Here is a 13416-nt window from a genome sequence, read left to right as displayed (position 1 = left end):
GCCAACGTGATCAAGTAAATAGAAAAAAAAACTCCTCAATGCCCCTCGCCCCCTCCTTGAGGTTGCGCCACTAGCCAAGATGTTTGTCCTCGTTTGGTAACTTGGAAAACAACATGTGTTTAAGTAATAACGTACTAATCCGATTCATCTCACTCACTAACCTATCTTCATACACTACAGGAAATTTCCCTAAAAATATAAAAATTACAAGAGGAAAGGAAAAACAAATCCTATCACCTTCTCCTCCCCCATGCACACGTATTCTAACTGGATGTCGAAAATATCTTTGGTATGAAAAGAAATTGTCGAAATGCCAAAGGAAACTCACATCATCATAGGATATTTTTTTAAAAGTCTGGATGACCCTCTTCTTGCATCTATCTATTATCAAAAATGTTCATTTAACTTTGGAAAAATATTAGGTTCGTTTCTCCAAAAGTAGGCAGAAATTACTTCCCCAACGGGTCTTACAAACCAGTCGTATTTAGCGACTTTTTTCTGAAGGTGGCAACTGTGTCGTGTCAACACTGCGAAAGTTCCCTCGCCAGGCCAGGCTGAGACTGGCACGGTTTCTTATTTGCTAACCCCGCCCCCTGCCACTTTGTTCTCGGCTCATGGTGGAAATGTTCCTCGCTGAGACTTCTTCAACCCTCTGCACGTGTGTCAACTTGGATAGGTCCATGGGTTAGGCCAGCTCTTGGGCGGCACGCACTGTTGCCTCGCGAGGGTACGAACGAAACAGCTGGCGATGCAGTGAGGAGGTTTGGGCGGTCGTCACGTCAGCTTGACCGATTGCAAGATTCGAATCTCCTTGTCTGTAAACTATCAATGTAGTAATTTAACTTTACTTGGCGACGTATGAATTTCTTCTGAGGGCAGTGCCATGGCACGGCGGCTCTACCCCTTGAGCCGCCGCTGATTATATTTAATAAAAATATATATATATATAAATTAATGTTGTATTGCTATTATTATATGAATAGGTAAAAAGACAGTGTAAGAATAGAGATATAAAGGCATGTATTCACTATCTAGCGTACGTGTGGTTAAGATACCTTAAATTTGGCATGAAAGCAATTGTCCGGACAAGGAAATCAGTGTCCAATAGGTAAAACAATTATTAAATAACAAGAAAGAATGTTAGATCCAGTTTCAGATTAATATCTTTGGTACCGTCATTCAAAGTTCGGCAGAAAGAAATAACTCTCGATTATACAGCAAATGCTAAACAATTATATTTTCATTATTTAATTTTTGTACCTGGGAAGTCTTTCGCGTAGGTTCGGACCCCCTAAATACGTCCTTGGTTGGGAAGGGCGAATTCTAAACTAAATTTCAAAGGAAGGAGAAAAAAAATCATTCACATTCGTCTGAAGAAGACCCTCTTAGTGGATAGAGTCGTTACGTTTTTATTGTATATTTGTATATAAAAAAGGTAAAGTGATCCCCTGTGCTTAGCACCATGAAGGCGCATAGTGGGTGTGGGGGTAACGTCCCACACTTTCTTGATCCGGTCGTGAGTGGGGGTGATGTGATCAGCATCACGCCCCTGACCGCCTTTACCCCCCCCACCCAGGATTTTACCCCAGGTACCCATTTCATTCGACGCTGGGTGGGCGCCGCTTCCAACGTTAGAAAAGTTCCCGGATTTGAACCGGCCGGGGATCAAACCCGGGACCTTTAGCATGGTAGTCAGACGCGTTACCGACTTTTGTAACGATTATAATTTATTTTTGTGTCACTTTTCTGCTACTTTTGGCTAATCGCGACGATGAGAATGAGTGATGATATGATGAAATTCATGAAAGGACACACACAAAGGCCGAGATTCGAACCCGGGGTCTCTGGCGCTGTGCTAACCACTCCGCCACGGAGGTTGGCCCTCAAGAGGTGTCGGGTTCAATCCACTTTTGAGTCATATTGTAAGTCACGGCCACTTCTGAGATGTAATGATCCCATTCTAAGTCAATAGCGTTGCTACAACCCAAAAGTATCCGTGACTGTACAGCGGTGCAAATTTAAAATTTAGGTCCAGTTCCTAGTACCGTATCATGAGTGGACCGATACTTGAAAATATTTGGAAAAAAATAAATTTCTTCAAAATATTGATCAAAACTGGTGTGTAAATATTCCTCTCCAATTAGTATATAGCATCAATTGACCAAGAAATTTGTTTTAGAATATTCAATAATTACATCAGAATATGTTATGTAAAGGCTGACACACCTATCTCTGCCGCTGTGCAGATCCCAATTTTCGTTTCGTCTCCCTTCCTCTGTTCTACCCTGCTCGCCAACCTTCGCCATTGTTATTCCATTCCTGGACACACTCGGGCAAACATCATTGAAAACAATTGAATAGCGCACAAGCTCACGGCTCACACCGTTCGACAGGGACGTTAATGTGGCAATATAGCATGACGTAATGATTGCTTCTTTTATGCAGTGCATTTTCATTGGCTAGTTAGTAAATAGTGTGGCCACTGTATTTATGAAAAACTATTTCTATCACGGAAGGACAAAGACAAAGTGACTGTGAGTTTTGTTGGATTGGAAGCACCATATTATTATTTCAGGTACTTGACCGGTTTGACGTTGTGTGCATAATCACAAAATACAGTTTTCATGCAAAATTGGTGCAAAATGTAAGAAAATTTTGAATTTTGCTTAATATTCAGGATTATTAGTCTCCCCGTGTCGCGCGGCATTTTTGCGGACCCCGCGAAAGACCAAAATGCCGAAAGTATCGGTACATGAATTCAGGGGCGCCGACTTGTCAAAATTATTGGGGGGGCTCTGATCACTGAAATAAATTAATGAACGACTCACTCTCTCCCTTTTTTAAGTTTTGGCCTCAGTGTTCGGAATCTCATAAAAGCCCATGAATTACTCAAAAATATCAATTTTTTTTATTCACAGTTCGAATGCAGAATATTAATCGTCCACGGATGGATATGTCACAAGTTTCGTCAACCATAATAGCAAAACATTCCCGACTTTTAATATCTGCTACCACGGAGCGCAAAACAGATCTCCCTAATATATCAATGACCTCGTTCTGAATGTCACGTGAGAGCCATTTGTAGCCCGAACGTCCCATCCACTCTCCTAGTTCATGCACATCGTCTTTTGAAACTCTTTTTAGTAAAAATTTTAACAATACTCGTAATTACATACTTAGTATATAGTAATAATCAATTCTACTGTGCATTATTTTCCATTATTCTGAAATTATTTAACCTTGTATCCTATTTTTATTATTATTATTGTTAATATTTTTTCCGTTCAATACTATGTAAAGGCTATGTTCTGAACAATGAATATTTATGTATATGGTTGGATGTATATATGTTTCTTTCCTGTAGTACTTCACTTATAATCTTGTGTGTATAAATGCGTTTGTGTGTGTGTTTATATGTAATCTACACTTTTATATGTTTATTACTTGAATTATGTAAGCTTTCCTGTAATTGGAGATTCTCTCTATAGGAAGCAAACGAATAAATAAATAAATAAATAAGTCATGTGTTTTGCTGTCTCTGGTCATAGCCCCCCAAAGTTGATGGTCTATAACATTTCAAATGTGTATTTAAAGTTATTGTTCATGTGGCACAATTCAGAGTAAACTTTACAAGAGAAGCAAAATAATACATTAGATCCTCTTAAGCATAATTATTTGTGGGGCTCTGCCCCCACATTGTTAACATTTGGGGGGAGGGGGCTCGAGTCCCCCAAGCCTCATGGAGTCGGCGCCTATGGATGAATTTCAACCCATACTTTCCGATACCGATTGAGTGAATCATCCACAATGGCCGACGCATTTCTGGAACTCTGAGCTCCGCAGCTTGGCAGGGAGAAACGCGAAGTAACTCTGACATGAGCAAGAGACCTTTCTCATCTCAGGGAAAGGTCAAATCCTGCCGACCTTCAGCCGTGCCATTAAATAAAAGTTTCTCGCTCCTTCGTGGAAAGCTGAGAAAGTGGAAAACAAGCCATTCCCTAATGAGGCACATCAACGTCAACAGAAGAATCACTCGTCGTGACTCCAAGCTCCACGGAATTCCACATTTCGTGTGTAATTTGGTCGTTGGTTGCCATCACGAGCCGCAAGTGTGTCTTTGCGTGACGAGGTCCATTGGAAGAGGGATTTATCTAAATCAGGAACAGTGGAATTGGGTGCTTGTCATTGGGAATGAATGGTTCGCTTTCGTTTTCTAAGGCCTCGAGCGGTGTTGCTGAACTTCGACCTGCAACTCCACACCTGTGCACGGTCAACGAAAGGTTTCACCATAATTGGGACACGCATCCTGTGCTGAACTATTAAATAAATGATAATACTAAAGGAACGGATTTATATGTGAATACAATGCTAAAATTAATGTTATTATGTATTATCTTTGCGAATTGTCGTATGTGACCTCCAAAAATGCTGATTTTTTTATCCACAGTGAACAACTTTTAAAAACTAGAAATTGACATGTTCACAGATTCCAGTGTGCTGAAGAAAAAATACATCAGTAAGTGCATAAATTAGTGTAGCTAAATATTGTGCATATGCATGTTGGGAGGGTCTCCCGATGGTGCAGTTGTAGCGTCGTCGCCTTCTAATCAAGGGGTCCCAGGTTCGATACCCGGTGGAGGTAGGCTACATAGTGGTTCAGATCCAACTTTAAACTGTAGGTCCAGTCTCGATTAGCCTTACTGTGCATAAAGTGGACTTAACGCACCAAATCAATCAATCAACATAATTGGGAGATGTATCCTGTGTATATATATACTAATAAATAATATAGTAATAATACATAGCCTATACTGTGTATTGGCTTCTAGCACATATTTTAGTTATTCTTACATAATGTCCATATTTTCAAACATTTTCCGGTATATATTCCATTTCCATGCTAATACTACAGTTTCTTTATTGTGTTAATTACCAAAAGTTTACAATTCATCTGTATTTTGTTCGTTTTGAATTCTGTTTATTTTAAATCTTGACAATAGACATTTGTCATTGTAACATTCTTGCCAATAACAACAATGACAACAAGCTTTCACGTGAAATTCATTACATATTTTAAATATACTCCCATTGCTCATGTGATATTGGACGCAATATAAATCTGTCTTCAGGGTCAATAGGAGATTCACGATTCAGCAATAAGCTTGGTAATCCATTTTTAGGTTTGGATTTTGCATTACAGTTAATGTCATGTAAGGCTAATATATTTTATTCGGTAACGGTTTTATACATCGGAGACACATTTCTTCATTATTACAGAAGAAACTACCAGGTGGTTATAATTAAAGTGACGGTGTTCAGAGTGGTACAGCACGGGCTGTAATGAGAGTAGCAGTCTGAAACTTCGTAGATATGCTAATGAAGCAATGCGCTCGCGAATTATGCCAAAAAAAAGTTCCAATTCTCTCCACCAGGGTAAAAAATGGCGCTGTCAGCAGTCACAACGTGGAATTTTCCGTAACTCTGACGTCAAAGTCGGTGACATTGCCTAACCATTGTGTGAGCTCCCTGGTTGTTGTTGGTGACGCTTGTTGCTTTTTCCTTAAGTAATGTTCATGTAATTCGAATAGTGAAATTGTAGCGATATTTTATTACAAAGAGTATTGTTTTCTGCGATTTATAGTGTTTTTCCTGTAACTATACCAAGTTTTGACTGCTTACAGCGCCATTTTTACCCTGGTGGCGAGAATTGGAACTATTTTTTTTTTCATAATTCGCGAGCGCGTTGCTTCATTAGCATATCTACGAAGTTTCAGACTGCTACTCTCATTACAGCCCGTGCTGTACCACTCTGAACACCGTCACTTTAATTATAACCACCTGGTACTTACGGAAATGAGTTTCTCCAAGGTTTCTAACGTTAGTCGAGGTATTTTCTTTCATCGTGGAATCTATTTGACCGGGAAATCATGTATTTTTCAAGAGAAATAAATCACCGACGCACAATTGACATTGCTTTCCCTACGTGAACCGGATGCTGCGTACGTCTGATGACGTAACCCCCTGTTAGTGTTTCCAACCCCTTTCTTTTAACTATGCTTGCCTAACCTGACCAAACCTAACCTTATCGGAAATGGTTCGTGGGGCTATCCGTGAATGGTTCGTGGGGCTATCCGTCAGCTACACGTGCATAATGTACAATTTGCACACGTGACGAACACGATAGTAGGTATTTTTCGGTGAAGAAAGTTGGAAACATTGCGTATCCACTACGGTAGTCAAGATTTGCCCGCCATATTGTGTTATAAAGAAGCGAAAAAAGGAATAACAAAAATTACTCTCTATGTGAAAAATTGTGTTTGTTTTCGTATAAAAAAAATAATGGCACCTTAAACTATAATATAATGGCACCTTAAACTATGTTCCGCAATACACAATTGGTGTACGAACCATGCGAAACGCAAAATATCCGAGGGGGCCTGCCCGATGACGCAGTGGTAGCGTCTTCGCCTTGTAATCAAGGGGTCCCTGGTTCGATACGCGGCGGAGGCACAAGTGGTTCGGATCCCACTTTAAACTGTTGGTCCAGTCCCGATTAGCCTTCCTATACATAAAGTGGACTTAAAACACCAAATCAACCAACAAAATATCCGATCAATGAAACTGGTACATTTTTACAATTTTAAGTCCATATTTTGATTTAAATAACTAAATACATGTTTACATATTTTACACTTTTTTAATAGCCTACATATAAATCTGTCCCTGATAATAATAATTTAAGCTGTCAATGTAAACGGTTCATCAAACTGATTGGCAGATAAATTTCTTAAGTCGATTATATTAAAACGTAACGTGAGGTGTAGAAAACATGATTGTTTATTGAATCCTTTGCAGGACCAATATATACCATTTGGTGTAGCCTCTTCACCTATGATTGACAGGTCATTAGCACAAAGTAGTGCTTCTTGCATAACTCCACCGCCCGAAGAGAACTCAGTATTCAGGTTGGTTTAATTTAAGAATGCCCCCTAAATCCGGATTTCAAATTATCAGATATCAGTTTCGGATGCAGCTGATAATCCTGACACCCAAATATTTGGATACCAAAATATCCGGATATTTCGGATACCCAAATATCCGGATACCGAGACAATTCGGATACCCAAATATCCGGATAATTCGGATACCCAAATATCCTGATACCCAAATATCCGGATAATTCGGATATCCAAATATCCGGATAATTCGGATATCCAAATATCCGGATAATTCGGATATCCAAATATCCGGATAATTCGGATACATAAATATCCGGATAATTCGGATACACAAATATCCGGATAATTCTGATACCCAAATATCCGGATATCCTGATAATCCGTCCGGATATCAGAATAGACACTCTGGGTTAACCCAAACAAATCATGTGGGAAAAAGACTGGTTTGAGAGTACAAGTACTTGATCATGTCTTATCGGTTTAGGAATAGCGAAATGTAATCTAGTACATACTGGAGAGGGAAGAGTTGAAATAACAGACCAGAGGCCCATGAAGGTCCTTGAAGACATTTTGCTTGATTTCACAATCAGTTACGGTAGACAAGGAAATTTCCTCTCATGGCCATTGCTCCAGAAGATAGCCTCATCCGAGGCAGAAGCCGGAATAATTCTCCTGGCGTGGAAGGAAGTTCTTCCAAGACAGAGAAACTGGATATGAAGAGCAGAAGCATTCGTGCGGACGGCAGGGAAATTTGGAGCAGAAAGTGAAAACAGAAGCTCACATATTTTCCGCTGTCCCTCTAGCGAACCTTGTTGATATCACATAGCTCCAACATTTATTATATCCACAGCACACTCCATGTCGTCTTTGAAAATGTATTTGAAAACGTATTCTCCAAAATATTATCTTTACATTGATGTACCGGATGGCCAGAATTAAAGTTACCCATCTCAGAGCCCTCTGTAGCCTGTTTGAGCCATCGTAGAACTCTGGAATTTGGTGAATCCACTATGCAGACCATGGGGAAGAGGATGGCGATAAAAAAGTTCAATTTTCCGCCACCAGGTTGAAATGTGGCGCTGTACTTCCATGATGACGTAAATCCTTTCGCATGACGATAACCTCGAATGCAGCTGCACTATTACTACCGTTCTGATAAAACAACTTCACCAGCAATGCACGTTCTTTCTTATTTAATAGCATGGTGATCACTTCCGAACTTTTGTTCAGCTCTCACGTTAAGTGATGTAGCCGAGTTATTAATTAGAAAGACATTTGTTAGTGGCTGGAAGTTGCGAGAAAATAATCTCTCCTTTATTGCAAGATTGCAAGGTAAAGGCAAATCCATAACCAATTGGATCAGTTTACGTCATTATTACAAGCCATCATGGAAGTACAGCGCCACATTTCAACCTGGTGGCGGAAAATTGAACTTTTTTATCGCCACCCTCTTCCCCATGGTCTGTAGTAGATTCACCAAATTCTAAGTTCTACGATGCCTCAAACAGGCTACAGAGGGCTCTGAGATGAGTAACTTTAATTCTGGCCATCCGGTAACACATCACAATTTTGTCTGATGACGGCTGACAATTTTAAAAGCTACCCCCTGCTGTCCCCGAGGAAAAGTAGAATGCTATCGCATAGGGAAATAACACTTGACGTGTTTGTTTGGATTCAATCTTGTTCACTTGCAGTGGCGTACGGTCACATTTATCCTTGGGGGAACAAGCCCCAGAAATATTAAGAAAGTAACAAACCTTGGGCAGCGCGAAGAGCCCAAGACAGGGGCACGATTTTTCGACAACCATTTGACGCATTTGAATCAACCTTGTGGTAAATTAATTGGGAAGGATGAATCTTAAGAGTGAATTCGTGGCTATTTGAAGATGAAAGGTGGTCATTCTCTGCCTTTGCAAACCCATTAGTGATTTCTGGAAAGAAATACCCTTTGTAAAGTTATTTTTCAATCACAAACATTATATTTTAGCGTATGTTTTGTTCGAAACTCCATTTTCTAATAAGTATATGTAACTATTGATCTAATTTCCTCTAATACCCAATTTTTCCTAACCTAATTCAGAGACACCAGCCGCCGCTAGATCGGGGAGTAAAGGTACCGTACATAGAAGTCGGTCTGTTTGTTTTGTTTGATTTGGTGTTTTAAGTCCACTTTATGCACCGTAAGGCTAATCTGGACTGATCCTACAGTTTAAAGTGGGGTCCGAACCACTGTGTGTCTCCACCGGGTATCGAACCCGCGACACCTTGATTACAAGGCGACGAGGATACCACTGCGCCATCGGGGAGGCCAGAAGGTGGTCTGTTATTGGATGGTTCAAGGTCATCTTCTGAGAAGGCAGAAAATAATCACAGATTTTTTTTTCAAAAAAATAATAATAATCAGCAATTGGAATGCTGTGGGCCAGCACTGCTCGCCTTGTTGAACTGAAATGCACGCCAATGTTTAGTTGTATGCTGTTGACACTAATTCAGTCCATAGGTGCATAGTTGAGTTCACGAGCTGTATCTTTGCGGTTAACCCTGACCAATCCCGGCATTGCAGTAACAAGGCAAGGAGCTTCAGGATGTCTTAGTTACTGAACGTCATTATCCTTGCCTTGTTCTGACCAGAGGCCTGCACAAGACCTGGAGCAGACCCGTTCGCGAGACATCGCTCCTAAAATACCATGCAACCTGCGCAACACCCTCGCTTGAGCTCACCTGACCAGATCGTTCGGTGCCAATGAGAAACGAGGAAAAAATCGTCTGCTGGGCAGCGAGGAGCGAATGGAAGCCAGAAGAGAGGCGCTTACGTAGACGCTGTTGCGACGTTGCGTATTTTAATTGGCTGCCTGGCTTTGACTTTCCCCAGCACCGAGAACAGCCAGGGAGCAACTAGCGCGGGAACCGGGACAGGTTGTAACAAACGCGGTATAGTAGGTCTCAGTTCGTTCTTTCCATCAACTGCAGACCCCTCCCTCTGCATGACGTAGTTGCTTCGAGTAGAAACGGCACCGGACCCACACCGTTCTGCAGTGTTGCCAACTGCACTAGATTTTCACTACTTAAAAAAGGGAACTCAAAGCTTCGTAAGCCACATCACCAATGAAATGAGATTTACGACTGTTGCTACCCCCCCCCCACACACACACACATTGAAATAGGTTTTCCGTGGCACAGGATCCATAAGTATATGTCGTAAACAACCAATATACGTATATATAGTGATATAGGGCAGGACTGAAACATGTCACGTTCGACGCTGAGGTCGCGAGTCGAACAACACACTGTTCTACTGCGAACACCAGGGCCGTGGCCAGCCAGGGGCATTGCCGTTACCCTCGTTTGGGGTGGGGGGGCAAGTACTTGGATAAACGTGCCAACAACAACAATCACAATAATAGTAATAAAGTAGCATGAAAGGCATTATTATCCTCATAAATCATGCAAAAAGGGGGTAGAAGTCGGTTCTCACGCATTTGTGTTGAAACAGGATTGGAAATTTTTTTTTTTCAACACGTCAATTTCACATTAGTTAATAATGGAAAACAAGCACACAAACTGTTTTTGAAAGAAAAAAAGTGCATGATAAATGCATTCCGAATGTACATACATATGGCATGTAAAATTTCCATCTACAATATTTTCTTTTCACATGGAGCGACGTATTACATAATCAATTCATCCAACTCGTAACAAACCAACATTAATAGCAAATAATATCACGGGCCGCCATAGCATTCTCTGTTTTAAAACTTTTCTCACTTAGATCGTTCGCCGCGCAGGACCGTCTCCCGCTACCCCTTTGCTACGACATTGAACTTGATGAGACTGTATAATATTTTATAATATATTTCTACTTTCATAAAATTTGAAATCAAGGGGTTGCAATTACCCCTCCATTCCCCCTCTGCAGGTGCCCTTGGCCGTCTGGAAGGAAAATGCAAGAAAAATATGAAATTTAATTCCATCTTGAGTACCCTTTAGCCCTGCTACTCTTAAATTCTGCTAGCCTGTTTTTTCTTGTACTTTAATGTTTGACCCCCACCCTGACCCCTCCGCTAGACTTAATTTCCGTCCAAGGTTGTGAGCAATGCCCCCTGCCCCCCCTCTGGTTGCGCCACTGCGTGCCTGGTTAAGGCACCATGCAATGAAAAACAATTAGTTTTCAGTGAGGAGATTTTTGTTTGCTCGATCATTCATTTAGATAAATGAAGCTGTAATACTGCGTGCATATCCTGGCAATAAGATAAAAACTGCTTACAATGAACTGAAATCACTAAGTATATACTGTAAATTCTCCTTAAAGCAGAGAGCTAATCCTAGGACTTCATAGGATTTAGGAGCTACGTAAGTAGGCAACACTGGCTGCAGCCGTCCACGTGGTGATGAAACACCTGGAGCGACACGCTGCCGGAGGGCTGTTTCCTTCCAGCAGGTTTTGCAGGCGCCCGGGTCTTGTTAAATGCTCAGTTACCTTGTAAGCGCAGAGCGCCTTGAAGACCAAGAACCCGGGTAAAGACGCAAGTCGACTCGTTGCCGTGGGCTGGCGAGCAGGTATACCTGTCCTCGCGAGCAAGCGGGCAGTGGGTAGGTAAAAGGCAGAATATGCAGCGCTCTAGTTCTGACCACTCAAAGGGCGAGTAGGTAACTACGGAAAGCTCCCCCCCCATACAGCATACAGATATCCACAAGAAAGCTCCCCCATACAGCATTCAGATATCCAGAAGACATCTTCTGCATATTCGTGTCCAATTTCTGAATATCTAGGAACACCTATCCAGTAGACATCCCTTGGATATCAAATTATTAATATGTTAATTTTTTAACAACACGTGGACAGAACATATATCGTATTTCCCATGGTTATCCAGCACTGATGACCCTATGGATATCCATCATTATAACAGATGCCGCAAAAAGCCATCATCCTATTTGAACTGGCCTTTATTTTGACATCTTGTTGCTTATATCAGTAGTGTTTTGTCAGTTAAATAGAAAATACTCACGAAATTTATTATGTGCGAAAATGAATAAGTATATCCCACATACAGCCCGCGAAACATTAGTTCTTTTGCGTGACACTTTTCCGGACAGAGTAATATCCCGTTTTGGTGATTTGCCATGGCCGGCCAGGTCCCCCGATTTGCCCGCTCCAGATTTTTTCCTTTGGGGATATTTGAAGTCATTGGTTTATGTGAATAAGCCAGAGACATTACAGCAACTAAAGGACAATATTCAGCATTAAATTGAAAACATTTCCCCGCAGATTCTTTCCAACACCACCAACGAAATAAAAAGAGCCCAAATTTGAATCAATTCGAATGGTGGTCATTTATTGGATGTTATCTTTAAAAATTGAAGACATAAAACTTACAAGTGTCAATAAAAGTTTAACATAAAAAATCTACTTTGTTTAATTTAAAACCCAAGCTATAGGCTAAGAAAATCAGGTGACGACTTTTGCGCCACCTTGTATATATAACCTCTGGATATTCAGGATGGGGTATCCCATGGACATCCAATTGATACCCAGAACTGGATATCCAATGGACGACAAATGGATATTCATAATATCCAGGAATCTGTTCTGAACATTGTAGATATCTTATGATATCCCTTGGAATTTTGTGGTGTATGTCTCCCTCTCTCTGTGTGGAGTAGTCAGATGATCAGCAAAAACACAGCTCGTCAACTCTATAATTCCGAACAAATTTTTAACATCGTCACAAACTTTATATTTGGTGGTCACGTGCTTTGTCAAGATTGTTAGGAGGTTAGCTTTATAATTATTTTTTTTTTTCAGGAACTAGAGTACTGAATGCAGTGGCGTGCCCAGGATTTTCGAAAGGGAGGGGTTACGTACACTATTTTTGGTAGTCAGCCCTCATTTTGCCATCTTTTCCTACATTTGACGTTCTTTTTTTTCAGGAATACTGAGTCAAAGGGGGGTTATAACCCCACCAACCCCCCATTGGGCACGCCACTGACTGCATGCGACCACTTTCCCTTGCTCGTACTCATTCGAGTCTCCCAACCTCGAGCGTGTACAGTGGGATCCATGAGTATTACCGTGCAAATTGTCCATGACTATTTTAATTAATTTTTCTCTTATATCCTGTGTGTTTTTAAGCAATGGATTTTTATGTATGCTGGTGCAGAAGTTGTCAACAGCTTGTTCTGAGTTTTCTTTCAATTCTCGAAGCTCTCATTGGGTCAAATAAAGTGCACGAACATGGTGATGGACAATTTGCACTGTAATACTCATGAACCCTACTGTACAATGGAATGTTATTTTTATGTGACAATAATCGCAGACACATATATGTAAAATATACGCCTTGGTCATTTCAGCCCACAATCATCTATTTCATTTTCACGTATCACACTATGTATTGGTAAAATAGACTAAACTACATTTAACATGTAGATGACTATGTTTAAATTAGTTTCAATT

The sequence above is a fragment of the Lepisma saccharinum genome, chromosome 30, assembly GCF_977018435.1.
Source record: "Lepisma saccharinum chromosome 30, izLepSacc3.1, whole genome shotgun sequence".
In the NCBI taxonomy this organism is placed as follows: Eukaryota; Metazoa; Arthropoda; class Insecta; order Zygentoma; family Lepismatidae; genus Lepisma; species Lepisma saccharinum.
Note: the sequence above shows the minus strand (reverse complement) of the source record.